Raw genomic sequence first — 20,559 nt, forward strand, 5'->3', positions numbered from 1 at the left:
TAAAATTCGTTCATAATAATCGGCCGCACGCTCATCTCGCTTCACTCAATTTTGGAAGAAATTTTATTAATTATCAAAACTGGCTTAAAACAAAACATGAATTTTAGCCTTGGCATCAATTTTATGTCACGTGGAAGATAGGCAAAAACATTTAAACACATTGTAAAACAAATTTTACCCCTTATGCGGCCAACAAAAAACAGACGTGAATGGCAGATAGGGTACCCGTGTACCCAGATATTGACAATTTCATAACTTTTACCATTTTTAACCTATTTGAATAATGTTGGCCATTTTGGAGAAGGGAACTTACATACTTTTCGTCCGCTGCCAAGATTTACATCTTTTGTAATGCCTTAGAGTCTTCACGCGTAAGCAAAAGTCTATCAACCAGTTTCAAATATACAACTTGCTCTTTACGGTCCTTAGATTTGAAGGTCCTTACATGATATGTTTGTTTCATCAAAATAATCATGGGGGTTGTGTACAACGACGTAAACTATGTAAAACCAAATCTATACACATAAGATTGAGCTGGAGCCACCTCATTCGTACACTACGTTTCACAGTCGAATAATTGATAATACCCTAAAAGTAGGCAATTATTTATGGTTGAAATGCGCTATGTAGGAACGGGAATGGTTATGATTTTTTTGATGAGCTTGGAAAGTATTAAAGTTGCAAAAGGAAAACGGTTCTGTCAGCCACATAAGGCTTAAAATACTACGGTGTGGCTATCACTTTTGATATAATTCATGGTCTGAGTAAAAATTTGAATAGAAGCATTTGTATTCTAACACTTTTTTAAAATAAATGCCAACGCCGGATATTTTGTTCGTAGTTTTGCTAAAATCAAATCACATGGAATTGTGCGTGGTATTTTTTTTAGCGTGTGTTCGATATGCTCACAAACACATTCTCTCGCTCTATTCCGAAGTGCGCTGCTGCCAAAGAAAACGAACAGTCCCAATTTTATTTAGTGAAACATAGAGCAAATATTGGATAAATTTGCTATTTGTGGTGATAATCAAGTGGTAATAAAGTGTAAAAAGTAGTTTACGTACCTAATTTGTCGTATCATACACAGTAAGTGATTCAAAAAAGTAAGTAACAGTTTGCTTTTCGTCTGCTGCTTTCTTGGGCGATGCAATAATGGCAAGGATTTCGTAGGTGCAAATTTGTTTCGGTGATTAATTCGTCAAATCTTGCTACTTTTACACAAACAACTTATTCAAATGAAAGCCTAGACTTGAAATTGTGTGATTGAATCAAATTTATGTTCATAAATAGTGTATGTTTGCTGGAAAACGCAAATATTGTTGAGGGTGCCAACAAATGTCGCACCCTGCCAAAGCCGTATTCTACCCTATATTGGATTTCTCGAAAAAAAAACCTTCAGAAATAAATTTCTTTGAAAATGTTGCCCATTTCATGTTTGCTTATTCTGCGACAATATAGATTTTCATCAGAAGTTGAAATGTAAACATTATGTTAATATTGTCGGATATTTCAATTTTGAATATAATAAGCGCATTTGTAAACAGGCTTTATTGCAAACGCTTATTAGCAGATGACAATTTCTGTTTAAATTGAGCTAATGTCGCGCTAGTATTATCAGACAGTACATTGTCGCCAGGATTAGTGGACATGTAAACGGGCCTTCCCAATCAAATATCAAAAGCGCTTTTGCTTCGCGGTGCTTATTCAAAGCGGAACTTTCGTCATGGAACGCTTTGAGGGGGCAGAAATGAGCGCGCTTTAAGGCTCCTCCAGACCTAAGCGATTTCATCGCCGCGATGGCGACAACTAGTCGCCGCGATTCTATCGTTGGATCGCTGCAAGCAATTTGGTATTTACGCTTCCATATTGCCGATGACAGAATCGCTGTCGCCAAGCGATAGAATCGCGTCGCGACTGTCGCATCGCGTGTGTTTGGGGGAACCTTTACTATTCTCTTTCAATTTTGTTCCGATAGCTCTCTCTTCACCGATTCACGCTGATTCGCCGACGCGTGTTACTTTGTTCCCTAGGAGCCGCCAGCTGAAAGGCGTTTTGCCTCATGAGTTTTCCGGCAACAAAATATCACCACTTTTTTGAAATGTGAATATTATCAATATTATTGAGATTTTTGACAATTTTTGAATGACATCAACTAGTTATCTTGTTTAACTGATGCATAATGTAAAAATACCCATGAATAGCGTTACAAATAAGACAATAGAGCAGTGTTTGCTTAGCTAGGGCATATTGCCCCCCCCTTCCCCTATGATGCATGACAAAGCGTTCTCGGTCGAAAGTTCCGTGTTGATACAACATGTGGTGTCGGTGGGTCGGTTCGGTATCGTAGAGAAAAATATAATGCGCCCCCATCGCAGCATTTGGTTGCCTCACATCACATGCCGCCTATAAAAAAAATCATGCATATTTTCCGTTTATGTATCTAATAGTCAAATTTGCATGAAACTTCTATCAAATGCACATAATACAAATATATGTTTGGATTAGAAAGACAAGAAAACTATTGAGAGTTTAAATGTTGGGGATAAAATTGCCACATGTGCAGTGCACAGGTTGCACATGCGGACGCGACGCCTCTGAAAAACCTGAATCGAATTACTTTACAAAACCTGAACTGAATGTCCTTTTGGTAGGCTCAGTCGTGCATGACACTTTGCGGAGCCGCTATTCTTAAGTGTGAAAATATTAGGATTACAATACCCATTAAACTCTCCCAGTAATATAAATTTCATTTATTTTTTTTATTATGTACGCCACAATATCATCGAGTAATCTTCGTTTCTACGTTCATTAAGTGTGGGGGTTTCCTGGGCTTTTAAACTTCCGGTTTAAACGTGTATTTTTTTTTATTTAAATTATGTTTTTAATTTATATGCGACGTGAGAATACAATAGACCTCCACCTTCCTCCGTTTGCCCTTACGTGATTAGTGCACGGCTCTCGCAACATTTAAAATTTTAAAGTGTTCTAAAAATCGGAATAGAGTACAGTTATCATGAAATTGAGATGAAAGTAAGGTCATTTTATTTAAACGTTATCGAAACATTTCGCATATCATACAAACATAAATAAAGAGATTCAAAAACTGCAAAGCAGAATTAGGAAACCTTGATCATAAATCATAAAAATACGATGAAATGCACTTAGCCCAGATATGATTAAAGGACATCGCGAATAAGAATCCTCAGTCTACTCCACGCATTTATCCATAATTAGCACAATGAATATGAAAACTAGATACGTATTGGTTTAATCAACCCATTACTAAAAATCAGTTTATTTTTTTGCATATTGAGTTATATAAACCACAAGACAAATGAGCAGCAAAGGCATCAAAATCAATGACAGGTCTTACGTGCAATACTCATATGGCAGCATAATAAAACATAGAAATTATCCATGAACAATTAGGAAATTGCCAATAAAGAAATCAGGGTATGAGCAATAAATAAATATAAAATTTCCAAAAATAAAACAAAATTTCCATAAACAATTAAGAATGTTCCACAAAACAAAAATAAATAAGCACTTTTAAAAGCGAAAATAGCAATTATAAAAGAAGAATTTTCCATAAAGAAATGAAAATGTTCCACGAAAAAAATATAAAATTTCCATAAATAAATCAATATTAGCAGTAAACAATTACAAAATTTTCAACAAAATATTTTTTTTTTCCATAAGAAATTAAAAATTTTCCACAAAATAATCAATAAAGAGCAATAAAAAAATAAGAAAATTTCCATAAAAAAATACAAAAAAGCGATAAAGCTGATGAAATTTTACATGAACTTTAAACGCTTTTAAAGAAGGGGTCATCTATGGAAAAAAGCACAGTTTGATTGCTTTTTTATATTTCTTTATGGAAATTTTCTTATTTTTTATTGTTCTTTATTGATCATTTTGTGAAAAACTTTCATTTTTTGTGGAAAAAATGTATTTATTTTGTGGAAAATTTTGTAATTTTTTATTGCTAATATTGATTTATCTATGGAAATTTTGTATTTTTTTTTCGTGAAACATTCAATTTTTTTATGGAAAATTCTTCTTTTATAAGGTTTAGGGTCATTTGGCCGAATGCCATTCGGCCGAAAGGGTCATTTTGCCGAACGCTATTTGGCCGAATAGTTAAAATTTGTTTTTTGTGAAGTGAAAAGTAAGATTTTCGAAGAAAGAAGGAAGAAGGAAGAAGGAAGAGAAAAGAAGGAGAAAGAATGCAATAAGGAATAATTCCACAATTTTCACTTCTCAATTCTCGCTTCTCAATTCTCGCTTCTTATCACTCACTTTTCTTTACTCACAATCTAAGGATTTTTTTCAACAATTCGGCCAAATGACCCGTTCGGCCAAACGGCATTCGGCCAAACGACATTCGGCCAAATGGCCCGACACCTTTTATAATTGCAATTTTTGGTTTTAAAAGTGCTTATTTGTTTTGTTTTGTGGAAAAAATTTAATTGTTTATGGAAATTTTGTTTTATTTGTGGAAATTTTATATTTATTTACTGCTCATATCATGATTTCTTTATTGGCATTTTTCTATTTTTATGGGAATTTTCTAATTGTTTATGGGGAGTATTTATTTTAGCCATACTCATATCGCCTTAAAAATATATCTCATCAGCTTGGGCCATAACATCTCCCTCCCTCTAGACTGGGAATATAGTTACGCCTATGTCTATGATTGTACACACCGTGAGTTTGGCGAAATACTCATTAGAAACGATTCTTTTCATCCGAAATTCATTACCAATTATCATTACCATTAGTCCACTATTCATTTTTGTTTATTTGTTAGGTACTCTGTCCCTAGCAGCAAACAAGTTTCAAATGAGTTACTGCAACTGATATGTGACCAGATTTAGTCAAACCCCCATAGTCTTGCTTTGTAGCCGCGCATCTTAACGCACGGCTAATGAAGGCCATGTGCTTTGTATTCAAACTACTGAGAACAACAAGTGTGCTCAACAGAAAGTTTAAATTCCATTCCTTCCGGTATTAAGGCTGAATAAAGAAATTATTAGTCATTTTCAATTTCAAGGTCAAATACAATTACGCACATTTGCAAAAAGTTCCTAAAATTAGTATTTTTTTGCAATTATAGTATGTACAGCATCCACCATTACGCATTTTTGTCTCAGGTACCCCCAACAATCATCAAAGGATTCTCCAGGGGTACATATACTCCAGGTTCGGAACGGCTGGATTAGAATATAGATTTTATTTGGCAACATTAGATCCTGAACCAGCGACAGTTGGAGGTGGCTCCAAGGAGTAATCTACTAATTCGTGAATACTTTTTCCCAGGATTTTTAACACATTTTATGATAATTGCTGTTTCTTGGAAACATGAAGGGGATAAGAAACATTCTCGACTCCCTGGGCATAGTGTATCCATTGTACTTGCCACACAAGATACATACGAATGCAACGGCAGGCAAGCTTTCAATTAATAACTGAGAAATTTCTAATAGAATCTTAAGTTGAACAGCAGGCCAAGTTCCAGTTGGAATGTAGAGCCATTGAAGAAGAAGAAGGGGAAGAGGCCCAAAACGCGGGTATTCCCCCATATTTACTGTGTTTGGGATGGCCCTGATAAAACTAGACCTAAAATAATGTAGTAAAAAAAGTTCCAAAATAATTGATAGGAAAGTAGAAAAAATCAAAATTTTCCACATTTTGATAAATCATCTAACATTTTGGCGAGGCAAAACGCCCTATTGTGACAAACCTACAATATACTACGCGTCTCCACACACACATATCAGAATGTTGATTCACCGACGCATGGACAACTGCCAGCTAAAAGGCGTTTTGGCTCATGAGTTTTCCGGCAACGAAATATCGCAACTTTTTTGAAATCTATATGATTGAGATTTTCTACAATTTTAAGAAGACATCAGCTAACTATATTGTTCAACTGTTGCATGAGATAAAAATACCCATAGAAATCCTTACAGCTAAGACAATAATGCAGTCTTTGCTTAGCTATGGCATATTGGCCCCTTTCTTCCCCAACAAATATGTTCATAATTTGTGTGCATCAACAATACGAATACATTGTTAATTTTGAGTTGGGGAAGAAAAATATATGTTAATGAACCTCTTGACCACGAATATTTTTTTCCGTCACTGTACCTGTGAACCGTGTGGTTTAGTTTGCAATACAGATCTCTTGTATTTCAATTCATTAAACTTAATCACCATGATATATGACACGCTTCTATGTTCCTATAAAAAGATCGTTCCTTTTTGTAGTGAAAATATAGTCCTTCATTACATTTTAAGCAGTACGAGAAAGGCAAACGGAACCGGTGATAAAAGTAATAATAAAACTATCGCGTGACAAGCACGCTCTACCAGCCTGTTCTGGTTCGACGACAGATTTGTATATCCATTAAAGGACTACTCTACCACCAGCAGCAAGCGTGCAGCAACCTGGCCACCGAAGCCCTTGAAAAGTCAAACAAAATAGATCTTGTATATGTATAGGTAGTACTTGTAGATCACATGTTGAATACAATCCCCGTCCCCACCCCTGAACCATGGCGGCCACCGGTCTAACACTGTTCATCGCCATTTGATGCGGTGGTGAAAGGTATCACATGTAGGTTATCAGCCCAACCGATTGAATACGCATTCGGGAGGCTTTCCTATAGCATAGCACTTGTACACTTTAAAGGTCTCCTGAATGTATAATGTGCAAGGCGTGGTTTTTCAGTTTGTTCCGCTTTCGAACCGTTTGGTAAATTTCCAACCTTTTAGTATTGAAAAACGACCAATGTCAAGGACATACCGTTTTTGTTTATTTCTACTTCTGCGTTACGGCGATAAGACGTTGGGCATATTTTCAACAGAGGACATATTCCAACTGCTTGCTGGTGAGTATTGATCAAACTAGGAACACGAGTTGGAAATAAAAACAAAATTAGTTTTTCCTGGCGTCGTTGTTCGAACATTTGTTAGGCGCTGCTTATTTGCATATATACACGGTAAATAAAAAAACGTAATAATTGGTAAATATGCATATATTTTGTTTTACTCTGTTTGGCGGGAACCATTCGATTCGGAGCCACATGCATATATTTGCTGTTTGTTGATTCAGATTTGCCGCTGGGGTTTGGTAAATAATTGCACAAAAGATAAGATAAAAGTTAATCACTGCTATGAACAATGTAGGTTCTGTTGTAATCCTACGTTTTTGCTTTTTTCTTAGAGCAAGGTTGTACTGGAATGCTTTACTTCCCATTCAGAAAGCTTCGAAATTTTATTGACACATGATTCTAAAGTCAAATTATATGTACCATTCGAGTCAGTTTGACGAAATGAGCCGATGTCGATGTGTCATATCAAACAATGTTTTATAACAATTTTTCAAAGCGGTTGCCAGCAAAAAAAGCGTGTCATGTCTTATAATTCTTAATATACTACAAAGATTTAAATTACATATCATTTTATCTTCTCTACCAAACATTAGAAATGGTGTTTTGACCATCTAATTAAACTATATTTTCCAATATATAATTAAAAGCACTTATATGTTGATTAGTTTCAACGTGTAGATGTCAATTTAAATACTAGAATAACTTTATCATAATTTCTTTGAATTCGCAGATAATTTTCCTTCTCAGAGTGAAAGAAAAACAAATTACACCCTCTTGATACATGACATGTCAATGCAATGGAACAATTCCTTCTCATCACCTCATACGAAGTGATGGCGCCGTGTCCAGCTTTATCTCCGCTAAAACATAAAATCAATTAAAAATCCAATTATTCATTCTGTCGGGGCCTATCAAAATGTAGTGATCGGTCATCCAATGGACTAAATTGCTTCATACGGGCCGCTACTTGTTTGGTCTACCATCTAGCAGAGTTAGAGAGGGTGAAGAGCAAAATTTTCACCATGTTGCGCGAATTCGTAAGCTTGGAATTCTACTCACTGTGAAACGAGTTATTTGGTGTGATGGTGGATTTGGACGTAGAATTTGAAGTAACCCTACTGTCGAAGATGATGGCTGCAACGGTAATATGATGATGATGTACTTACAACGATTTGGGACATGAGATAACAAGTAAGAAAAACATTTCGACACCAGCATCAGTACGAGTGACATCGGACGGTTGAATTAATTGCTTTAACTAATGACCGGTGATAAATATTCTTGGCGTACGTCGCACGAATAATCGTGACAAAATCATCCGATTCGGTGAGAACTGGCAGTGGACTGACTGGACGATTGCACGATGGATCGCGTGCAACTGTTGATTTCATACTTTCATTAAAATAGAGCGGCATAAACTGTTTCATTCAATTCTCCTGGTAAAACTCAAACAGTTATCTACAGGCACCATTCAGTTTCTATTCACAGATGAACAACTTCATGTATAAAATCATAAGCATTGGCATAATTCAGAGGAGATGATAGATAGAGGTTATAAACTCATTTAAGCCAAATTTGTAAAAAAAAATCAGGATTGTATTAAGGAATTATTTGAAATTGAGAGATGTGTAAAACATGCGCAGAAGTTTTCAAAAAAAAAAAAATTGTTATAAACTAGCAGAATGTACCCTGCGTTGTGAGTGATGAACTTTGTTTAAAATTCACGTTAGGCCGATACAAATATTTAAAAACTATTTTGTCTCCCTCCCCCTCGGATTTTTTTGCCAAAAAATAATAGGGTAAAATGCCCAATAGTGGACCCCCTAGTAGCGGAATTTTGCTCTTCCTGTAATAAGGGGTAGAAATGTTCAACATATTAATTCTACTTGATATCTAATACCACGCTCTGCATCTCCTCTTCACGATACATACATAAAACACTCAAATACACGACGTTATTCGTTGAAATTAACATTTTAAAACATGTCTGAATTTGCCCTATAGTAGACCCCCTGGGGGTCCATAATAGGAAATTGCTTCCCTATAGTCGACACTTCATTTCATTTTTATGTTCCGTTTCGGGACGTTCTTCTTCCCTATTATGGACCCCCCAAAATATTCCTTTAATGGACACTCTCGTGTTTATTTTTTATAGAATTGTAAAAAATCATCTAGTTTTACTTTCTATAGCATTTCCAATGCATGTATTCAAATCATAGGACTGTAAGGTAGGTTCTCTCGATGGAATTTCATTGCAAAATGTTTACATTATGATGTAATAATGCAAAAATGGCTGGAGGGTCCACTATTGGTTGGGGGTCCACTATTGGGTACTTTACCCTATTTTGAGGGGGCAACCAAATAAAATTCGGATAATTTTGATTTTGAATAATCAAAACATTCATTCTTTTTTTTATTTTAATATTTATTTTTTATAATCCCCCACCCCCTTGACCTTTCGGAGACCAGTAGGACAAAATGGTAATTAAATATTTGTAACGGCCTTAATAAAGAATAAAAAAATACCCTGCGTTGCTCGGGTTTATTGGCGTTATAAATGTCAATTTTTGATTTTTTTTTCGTCGCCGCACTCTAGATTATTTTTTTGTGCGATCGCAGAAGAGAAGAAAGATGGAAGAAGAAGAAAGAAGAAGAGAAGACTAGATGAACCTGGCGATCTAGTTCGGGTTGTTTTTTTATTTTATTTCGACATGTCAATCGTTTAGTTGATTGCAGCGTCGTCGCACTCTAGATCGTTTTCAGTTCGAGCGTGATGATTATCTTCAGAACTCATGAAATCTTAGTATTTTTACATTCGTTCAATTTTTCCTGCAAAATGTACTATCTTTTCTGCCGTAATCTGAGAAAGTGACGTAACAGCCAATTTACAACATGTATGTTTGCCATTTTTCTGTTAAAGAGTACTACTCGTTAACACCATTTTTGGAAAATGGCGTATACGTCACTTTTTCAGATTACGGCTGTTTTCACATACATAAACACAGCTGACCTCAAGACGAATCGATTAGTAAGAAAATGTTGCAAATTGGTCCATGCGTTCTTGAGTTATATTGCCTGCAATTGCAAAATTATTTTTATATATGGAAAGAAGAAGATTACATCCCCCAATGGGATATTTCCGCCTCGCAGCTTAGTGTTCACTAAGCACTTCCAAAGTTATCAACAGCGTGGTTTCTAAGTCAAGTAACCATTTTACATTCGTATATCATGAGGCTAACACGACGATACTTTTATGCCCAGGGAAGTCGAGACAATTTCCGATCCGAAATCTGTCTAGACCGGCACCGGGAATCGAACCCAGCCACCCTCAGCATGGTCTTGGCTTGTAGCCGCGTGTCTTACCGCACGGCTAAGGAGGTCCGTTAGAATTTCGAAAATTTTATATAGGAAATTCCAACGAATTTGTACTGTGATTTCGTGAATTCGATGAATTTCCTAAGAAAAGCCGAGGAAGCTCCGAAGGAATTCCAGAGCGAGTATTCCAGGAGTATTCCAAAGAATTTCTAGGGAAATTCCCATCAAATTTAGTTGAATTTCCTGGGAATACTGAAAAACTTCCCTAAGAGTTCCATAAAATTTTCCACGGGAATCCAGAATAATTTTTCAAGGAGCACCTAAAATATTGCGAAATCCTTGGGAAAGTCCGAATGAAAAACTTCAGATGAAATTCCGAAGAATTTTCTGAGGAAAATCCGGCACATCTATAAAAAAATATTTTCCATTGTCCAGAAGAAATTCAGAATAATTTCCCGAGAGAATTCTAAATAATTCCGAAGAATTTCTGAAGGACAAAGAATTTTCAGAGGATCTCCCGAGCAAACTTCATGGAGTTTCCTCTCCGAAATCCGATAAATTTTCCGAAGAAATTTCAAACAAGCATTACTCGAGGCAATTTTGAAGAATTACCCTAGGAAATTGAGAAGAATTTCCAAAGCGAATACCGCAGAAATTCATTAAAATTTTCCGAAGCAAATAAAAAAAAAATCCGAGGAATTTCCCGTGGATAACTCAAGGAATTTACCGGGGAGGTTCGAAGGATTTCCACATAATTTCTCGGAAATATTTGATAGAATTTCGATGTAATTCCGAAGTAATTCACGGCGGAAATTCCAAAGAGATTTTCAAGCAAATTTTGAAAATCTTCCAGGGCGAATTCCAAAAAAAAATCTGCGGGAATTTGAATAATTTCCTGAGGAAAATTCAAATCATTTTCCAGGGAAAATCCGAGTTACTTCCAAGGCCACTTTAAAAAATTGTTGTTTGTGCTAACCTAAGACTTACACGACATTGTCCTGAAGGTGGGCGACGTCGCGCACAAAACTGGTCAATACAAAGGTTATTTTTAATTCATTTGACGATTTTAAAATCAATAAGTGCTACGACTTGCCTCGCGTCGCGTCTTTAAGTGTGGCCGGGAACCGAGGACGTTCTCGGGGAAGTTCCGAAAAATTTCCAGCGCCTTTTTATTAAGAATTTCCCCGGGAAAATTCCGAGGCATAATTGTGTTTTCTTCAACACGGTAGATCACTTTGACGTAGTGTGCAAGATCGGTGTAAGATCTACCAAACAGAGCCTTAGCCTAATCCATTTTACGAGCTAGAGCAATAAGTTGTGGTAATTGAGGATTCATCGTATTTAGTCCTCGCTACCAACAGCAGCTTCATAAATGAAACATAATTAATGGATGAGAGACTCGAATTTCGAACTCCGTTCGAGATTAAACTGTATGCAGCAAATACTGGAGGAATCACTGGAGAAAATTCCGCAGGAATACTGGAGGAATCACTGGAGAAAATTCCGCAGGATCGTGGAGGATATTCCAGAGACATTCCTGGAGGAACTTCCGGAGGAATTTTTGGAAGAACTTCCGGAAGAATTCCCGGAGGCGCTTCCGAAGGAATTCCTGGAGGAACCTCCGGAAGAATTCTTGGAGGAGCTTCCGGAGGAATTCTTGAAGGAACTTTCGGAAGCAACTTCCGGAGAAATTCCTGGAGGAACTTACGGAGAAATTCTTGGAGGAACTTACGAAGAAATTCTTGCTGGAACTTTCGGAGGAACTACGCAAGGAATTCCTGGAGGATCTTTCTGAGGATTTGCCGGAGGAACTTCCGGAGGAGTTTCTGGATGAAATTACGGAGGAACTTCCGGAGAAATTCCTGGAGGAGCTTCCGGAGGAATTCGTTGAGGAACTTCCGGAAGAATGCCTGGAGGAACTGTCGGAGTAATTCCTAGAGAAACATGCGGAGAAATACTTGGAGGAACTTCCGGAGGAATTGCTGGAGGAACTTCCGGAAAAAATGCTGGAGGAAGTTCCGGAGGAATTCTTGGAGTAAATTCCGGAGGAATTCCTGTAGGAACTTCCGGATGTATTCCTGGAGGAAATTCCGGAAGAATTTCCGGAGGAATTGCTGAAGAAACTTTCGGAGGTATTGCTGGAGGAATTGCTGGAAGAACTTTCGGAGGAACTCCTGGAAGCTTCCAAAGAAATCCGCAGATTGTTTATGCATAAAATTAGCCCACGCCAACCGACGCCGCCGTGCCGCCGCTGCCGATCAGCAACGGCGTGACGCCGCCACGCTGCCGCCGATAAAACTTCAATCGGCGCACAGGTCTAATTTTTTCCCGTGGAAATTCAGATCAATTTTCCTAAAAATGCGAAGAATTTCCTGGGGCATATTTTGAAGTACCGTCTACGTGGGCCAAAATGTGGTATGCTCTAAGTAAATGTTACAAAGCTCTAGTAGTTCATATTGGAATCAAGTTGTAATTAGTTAGGTACAAGCTTGAACAATAAATTTACCACTGTGTGGGGAAAAAATAATAAATGAGAGAAATTCTTCAAAGTTAGATGTTGTTTAAAATGGGCCCATTCTCACCCCTCACAGGGGGCGACATTGGGCCAAATATAATAAAGTTCAGCGGTGACGATGCAACGATTCAATCGTTCATTAAAAATAATTGCCTACATTACGGCTTTCACCAACTATGTATGGCAAATCGACCAAAGGCTTGGCCCAATCTCACCTCTTTTAGCATGGATTGCTCGTTGCTACGAAAAAACAAGACCGCTTAAGAAATATTCATAAAATTCGATAAAACATCAAACAGATTATCGTAACATGATCACCAGGTATCCATCGATCTTAAATTGAGTTATGTAATAGATTTGTGGGGCATTACTGACAAAATTTTAAGGGTTAATTCGATCAATACTTTTACATTCAAATTCCAAGCATCATGGTATGAGCACAATTAGTTCTTGGAATTTGTTTTGTGATTTCCTAGACGTGAATTTTAAAATAATTTCGAACCGTTTGGAGTTTTCATCAAAATTCGTAGCAGTTTCTGAGATATTAGGAGTTGAAACATTTTTCGTTTTTGGCCCAATCTTACCTTCCTAGACCTAATGTCACCCCGAACGACGGTATTTCTCATGGAAATGCCGAAGAAGATCTGAAATTTTTCCGGAGGAAATACCAAAGAATGATTTTTCAAGGGAATTCAGAGGAATTCCAAACCAATTTGTAATAAAAAAAACCAAAGGAATTCCTCCATTTTTGCCATTACCATTCCAAAATCACTATTCTGTATTAAAATCTTCACTAACAAAATATTCGTCAACTTTATCAACTGCATTCATAAGATCCTCTAATGCATTATATTCATTAGCGATGGTGGTGCACATATGTTACTGTTGCTATAACTTTGTAGGGCGGAAGCCTCAAGCGTGATTCCCTATGTATGTATATTGAGATCTGCTTAGTCCAGCTTCAAAAAATACACTAAAAGCATCTCTGACCGACATTATTATTATTTGAACCGGTGCCAGCGAAAGTGGTACATGTTACATTGAGTAAATTTTACAGGAGACGTATTTTTCCAAAAACTTTAAACATAAAATTCAAATTTACAATTTTCCGCCACTCAACTGTACCAATGTGTTATGACTGAAGTACCCAAAGATATTAATGAGAAATATGCGAAGTTTCTTCACAAATTTCAAGTTTGTTGGTCCAAAATGCACATGTACCACTAAAAATGGGAACATAATGCAACAGAAACTGAAAATCGTTGCCAGTAAAAGTGGTACATGTATATTTATTAAATTATTTTAAACGGCAGTAAACCATCTCGAAATTCAGTATATGGTTAAAATCTGTTTTTCTTTGTTTTGTATAATATTGCATTACTATGCCTATTGCATTACACTATCTGATTTGCGATTCAAGATTGCGTAGTCCACAACACGAAGTTGCGAAAACTAAACTCAAGTCAACTCTTACTGTGCGAGTAGGTTTTTTTTCGTTGCGATTCACTCCATTTTACTTCATATTTGTAGGTCATTCTGTAATTTTTTTCTCTTTAATCGCTGGTGTTTTTCAACTGGAACGTAATAGTTAGGGGAAAAGACGGCTTTGGCAGGTGTTGTTGTATTATTGTCAGGGGGGTTTTTGTCGATCAAATTTTATGAAATTTGGCCACAATATTCTTTGATATACAAAGAATGTTTAGGCCAAATTTGAGCATAGTCAGTCATAAAAAAAACCCCTGCCAATAATAGAACAAAACCTGCCAAAGCCGTCATTCCCCCTATCACAAATGAAATTATGTTAAGGCAGCGAACGCCATCACAACTTCTGGAAAAAAGATTGAAAATGTAACCTAAATCGTTGATAAACGGTCTGTGCTGAAGCTAATGGGTACCATTGATCAATATTATACTCCTTGGCATACATAGCAAAGGACATAATAGCATACCAAAAATCATTTTTTCCCGAAAACCAAAAAAGAGCAGTTATAATATTCTGATAAATATACTGCCTTTGATATCAGTCTTATCTTTGCTGGATATTCATATGGGACAAATATGCGATTGTGGACAGTATAGTTACTACAAAAAAAGCTAAAACGGTACGGTAATACGGAGCATTTTAGAGCGACTGCCTGATAACAGAGAATCTTCCACCTTGCGCCTGCACATCTTCCCAAGTTTTCGGTTCTGAGAATTTTATCTAAGTGGTGTATCGTGCTATCGCAAACAAACTGTCATTCACCTCAACATTATCTATTTACATCACTCGTTGCATCACTCGACTATACTCATCATTTTCACCAGCATCAACGGTATGATGGATTACAAATGTCGCCGAAGTTTTCGTGTTGAGTGCTTCATCATCTATTAATGTTTACACGAGTTATGCATTCAAAGTATTTTTTCGGCCTAAATAGCAGCATCCATTTTTGGATTTTTTTCTCAAGATAAATCCAGTGCTATCTTCGTTCAGATTGTCATCCGGCGAATAAAACTTGGAACGATTTTTACTGCCATATGTATATTTCATTATCTCCCGACAGACTCGTTAACTGCACAATGCCACACGACTGAAATCCACAGGACACCCGTTTCATCTATTCATGTACACCAAGGTGAAACCAAAACGTTTGCTTTATCGAAATCGAAATTTATTGCTCTCTCTCATTGTTTCCTCACGGCTCGACTGATTAAATAAAACAAATCAAGCCTGGCTGCAAGCCGCCCACCCAATCCTTATCTATCTGTACGGCCAAGCTGAACTGGTAAATGTCTGGTATCGCTCGAAGTTTGCCCGCAAAGCTTGCCAAATTCCGCAGCTGACGCGTTTCACAGCCACCGATGACGTCATCGCCGCAGCCGTTGGCACATTATTGCTGTTCGGGCTTCCTGACTTTTTCGGCAGAGCGACTGATGTCTTCGATATCGTCACCATTGTCGGCCACTTGAAACAGAGAAATTATCGTTGATCAAATATCCATGTCCCAGCGAATTGGTCGAGAAAATTACCGACGGCAACGGTAGCCATCAACAACAATTGAAACTAAATTGGTAATGCACTTACGCTGTCGGTGGTGTGGTGCTGCGTTTGAGAACTGAATCGCCACTAGACAGCTGGTGATAGTAGCTTAGGGTCGGGGCTCGAGATTTAGTTTGATAGAAGGTAATTGGCTGTGTGATGGCTACACTAACTGACTGCATTCGGATTAATGTGTAGGGGAATGTTTTTTTGTCGTCGGCTGGTTCTTGGCTAGTGTCTCTACACGCATAAATTGTTCACATTGACTTGAATCTTACCTGCATGGGTCAGTTATGCTTTTAGTGGCAGTATGATGCTTATAAATTTTAAACAAGATAATGAAAGTGAAACTAAATGTGTTTCATTCATTACGACTATTGCTCGAATTACACGAGCTTGTTCGCACTGTAATAGAGCCACTGGAGTGATGTAAAATTACTTCCATCAATTCTAAAGTAACGATGGTTTATTTCAGACCATTTGAATGGCGGAATCGTCGAAACAAATGAGGCAGAACATGAACCAAAACTTCGATTCATTATTGAAGGGGGCGAAACACATGTGATCTTCTAACTCACGTTGGTGGATCGGTCTTAGCTGTTTGTTTTAAAATGTGAAGCGAATTGAAGAAATTTTGGGATGATTTACTATGTGAAATCGAGAATTCAGCAAATCTAAATTTTATAGAGTATAAAAAATTATTGTTGTTATTCTGCTATATTGGCGCAACATTCTATTTCGGCCTAATTCCATTTTCACAATTATCTTGGTTACAATCGTTATTCGGTATGACTAAGATTGTTAATCATGAACGGTTATTGCAATTCAATAACCAGCAGCAGGATGTACTGTGAGCATTATTCTCACTCTTGACACCGTTTTCTGATACCTACATACGTATTTTTCTTTGTCGGTAGAATGCAAAAAAAATCGATACTACACAACCGTAGCTACCACGACGCCAATATCATTGTGCGCCAACACCTGATGCAATGAACTGCACCGTTTCACAATGTGGGGTAAATGGTCAAAATAAGATTCACTGATGCCATATGCAAAACCCATCGGAAAAGATACCTGAGTAAGAAATAACATCATGAAGAGAGAAAATCGAAAATATGTATTGATGTTGACATTAAAATCAAACTATATGGCATTGCGGCGCCATCTCCGCCCCACTTCTTCTTCTTCTTCTTATTGGCATTACACCCCACATAAAATCCCATCCGTGCCAAATTCACGCGAATAAGATCTAGATTTAGGCAAATATGAGCGGAATATTATTTTTGTATCACAATTTGTCGAACGTTTTCGCTAAAAGAGCATTTGGTAGAATATGTTTGAGGCAGAATTTCCTTATGAAATTTCGAAGGAAGATTTTAACAAATTTCTACGTCAATTTCTTCGGAAGTTTCTTGGGAATTCAGTACGGAAGCTAAACAAAAAGACCTCCTTTAATTCTTGGGAAAACTCTTTCTCCAAGAGTATTCGGCCGTGTAAAAAAATCCGTGTAAAAACAGAATCGGGTGTATGCGAAAATTTCTCCAGGTATGTATTTTTACGAAAAAATTTACCTAATTTTTCGGTAGAAAGTAGGAATTTTAACGGAATCTTCGATAATAGCTGCTTTAATTTATTTTGAGAATTTCTGTAGAAATGTCATCATTTATGCGCAAATTCTTTCCTGCACTTGAAACACCTGCGATGTTTCCGGTGTTCTCGTCGAACCCCCTGGAAATTTTTGCCGAAATCCAACTGCTCATGGAACTACTGCCAAAAATAACTTCTAAATAAATTAAATGTGGAAATTCCTCCGGGAATTCTTGTAAAAATTTTCCTAGGAATTTGTTCGGAAATTCTTTTGTGGTTATTTTTTTTTCGTTAATTCGAATAAATTTCTCCAAAATAATTTGCGGAGAAGCTTGATTCAGATAGGCGGCCTCCACAATGGATGCATAAGTATTAGATCGCTGTGTTCAACACAGAGCATAAAATATTCACTTTCATGAAACACATTCACACACACTGTTTCAACTACTTAGAATATTTGTAGAACAGATTGAATGTAGCTTAGCAAAGCTTAAAATTTGGGACTGTCACGAAAAAAGGTCAGGAAGTAAGAGTCAATAACTCAGCTGTTTTTCAACGGATTCTGGAGATTTTGGTATGAATCGTTAAATAAACTCTCTAAGATTTCATACAACTATTGTAAACTATTGATTCAATGCATTTTACTATTGAAAATCCGATTTCGGCAGGTAGTGTTTAAATTTCACTTTTACTGTAAATTGCTTACATTTCGGCTATATCCATCCGCAATGAACATGCAAAATAAAAATAAATTTCGCATCATCTATCGAACTATACGTAATTCTACGGTCAATTTACGGTTGTGTCTTTAATACAAGCTTCTACTTTTTTTATCACAGTAGCCCAATTTTCATACATGCGAACAACCAAACCAAAACAATAAATTTGACATTCAAGGTTCCGACCAAACCCTTTATGCAAAATCCGGGTTACTATGGTTGAATCAGTTGATCACAAATAACGTATGGGATAATAGCACCTCTAGCGTTCTAATCGAGGGGGACGCCACTTTGCGATTGCACACTTAATCGCTGCCAGATCTTATAAAATTCTGGTCGAAAAGCAATCGCTTTTATTATCGCAACTAATCGCGAAGTGAATCGCATAATCGCACCCCATCGCGCTTTATCGCAACTGTTTATTGCTCGAATCGTAAGTTGCGATCCATTGTTACCAGAGTAACCGACCAAACTTGTTTTGTTTATTTCGAGTAATTCAGTGGCATCGGTGACAACTGTAAATTTTAGCCCTGCAAGGACACCGACGTATTAACGTCCTTGGGCATCGGCTTCTCGCTTTTGCCGGTAAATGCCCTAGCAGCATGGAGATAAGAAAATTCGGCATCGGAAGCGCTTGCGTAATCGTCGGTGGTATGGACTGGCCACAAACGTAAAAATGTCAAAAGATGTTCCTGTTCCGGTGGATCTCGTACAAGTGAATCATATATCCGAACACGGATGATTAGCGAAAAACGATCTATTCAATTAAGTTAATTGAATTAACAATGTAGTTTACGTGATGGTATGGAATAAGTGAGCTGGCACTTTTTTTTCAATTTACGCGGGCAATTCTCTAAATGATTTTCAAGAAGTTCTTCGGTAATTTCTCAAAATTTCCACTGTAAATCATTCGTATTTTCCACAGAACTACAAATTGACCTTCTCCCATTTAAAATCTTGGACTAATCTTAGGTAAACTTCCCAAAAGAATCCCTTCTTTTTGAAGCTTCCAATCGTTCTAAAAATGGCAGCAAAATCATAACAGAAATTTTCCTATTTACGGCCCCGCTATCTTCAGCAGTCACGCGTTTTTTCCGTTTATTATTTTGAGTTCCATAGGTTTATTAATTTCCTAAGTTCCTAAAATATTTTCGTAGCAGTAGGTCCCCCACAGAGAGGTTTGCGGGTTCCAACAGCTCACGAACATCTGCCTCGATCTGCCTTTCGGTGAGGTCTTTCAAGGCAAGACACACCGGAAGGACCCGAAACTCCATCAACTTAAGTAAAATTGTTATTGAAAAGCGAAATTGTTGTGAAAATATACTGATCGAATATCGGACAGCAAGAAATGTCATCATTATAAACTGTCAAAATTTTCGAGCAGTTTCGTGCTGTCAACGCGTTTATCGCATCATTATCGCGATTAATCGCGCTAATCGCAGGTGAAAAGTTTCATCGCAAAGAAAATCATTCTAATCGCGAAAATCTTTGTGCCAAGGAAGCATCATCTACGGCTCATCGTGGAAGTGGCGCACCCCTCGGTTCTAATACCTATGCTTCTACTGCCCCCATCGAGGGGGTTTGATAAAACGCTTTATTCTCGCGCATTTTATATTGGGGATCATATTTTTTCACATAGTTGTGTAAAACTACTTGAAATGCATCAGAACCGGTGCCCCGCAATTGGGGCTTTTATAAAAGAATCTTATCATGGGGTATAGCAACCCGTGTTTCGGATAGTCCAAGAGAAGTCGCTAACACGTTTTGAGAGCAGTTAATAGCTTCAAAGCTGTAATCAAAATATAGTCAATAATCTAAATTACTGGGTATTACATTTTACAACTTACATATTCTTGTTTACAATGGATCAATCGCCGCGAAATTGCTGGTGGGGATTCTCATCGATTTGTTTTCGGCGAAAAATGACAAAACAAAACTTTGCCAGACTGTCCGGACGTTTCGGTCGATTTACTGGCCTTCGACCATCTTCTGCGGACAAATCTTCCAGTCACTTATTTTCTAACATTTCTGGCAGTCTGGCAAAGTTTTGTTTTGTCATTTTTCGCCGAAAACAAATCGATGAGAATCCCCACCAACTTACATTTTCGTGTTCTTCCTTTTTCTTCCGAAACTGTTCAACCAATATCGAAGTATTGTATAAATTTACCTAGCACGAAAACTTTAAAAGACAATTAATCTCTATCATTCTGTTGCATGACTTACTTTTAGGTTCTAGGTTAAACAATTCTAATTATTTCGCTCATAATTCAACCGTACTACTAGGATAGGTTTATCTGTAAGACATAGGGTAGTATCGTAGCAAGTAAGTATATTAATTCATTTACCTAGTCACTAATGTGTTTATCAATAATTCGGTGTAATAATGATAACTAATATTCTATAGAAAAGCCTGAATTCACGCACTGGTAGAGTTTTATCTGTTTCGCACTACACTGCCCCTATTCGCATAAGCGTCCCATGTCAGTTTTCTTCAACTTG

The 20,559-nt window shown here is 37.2% G+C and overlaps 1 protein-coding gene and 1 long non-coding RNA gene across 13 annotated transcripts in view; both read right to left on the reverse strand.

Moving 5' to 3' along the window:
* The window catches only part of LOC134211039 (anion exchange protein 2), a 270,760-nt gene that overhangs the window by 38,567 nt on the left and 211,634 nt on the right, over window positions 1-20,559 (reverse strand). The gene's annotated exons all lie outside the window — the stretch shown is intronic.
* On the reverse strand, window positions 15,244-16,178 carry LOC134215311 (uncharacterized). The gene is made up of 2 exons (XR_009980112.1): window positions 15,797-16,178; window positions 15,244-15,676 (listed from the first exon to the last, which is right to left on the reverse strand). It is a non-coding gene; the product is annotated as an uncharacterized LOC134215311 (long non-coding RNA).

This window comes from Armigeres subalbatus, chromosome 2 (genome assembly GCF_024139115.2).
Source record: "Armigeres subalbatus isolate Guangzhou_Male chromosome 2, GZ_Asu_2, whole genome shotgun sequence".
Lineage (NCBI taxonomy): Eukaryota > Metazoa > Arthropoda > Insecta > Diptera > Culicidae > Armigeres > Armigeres subalbatus.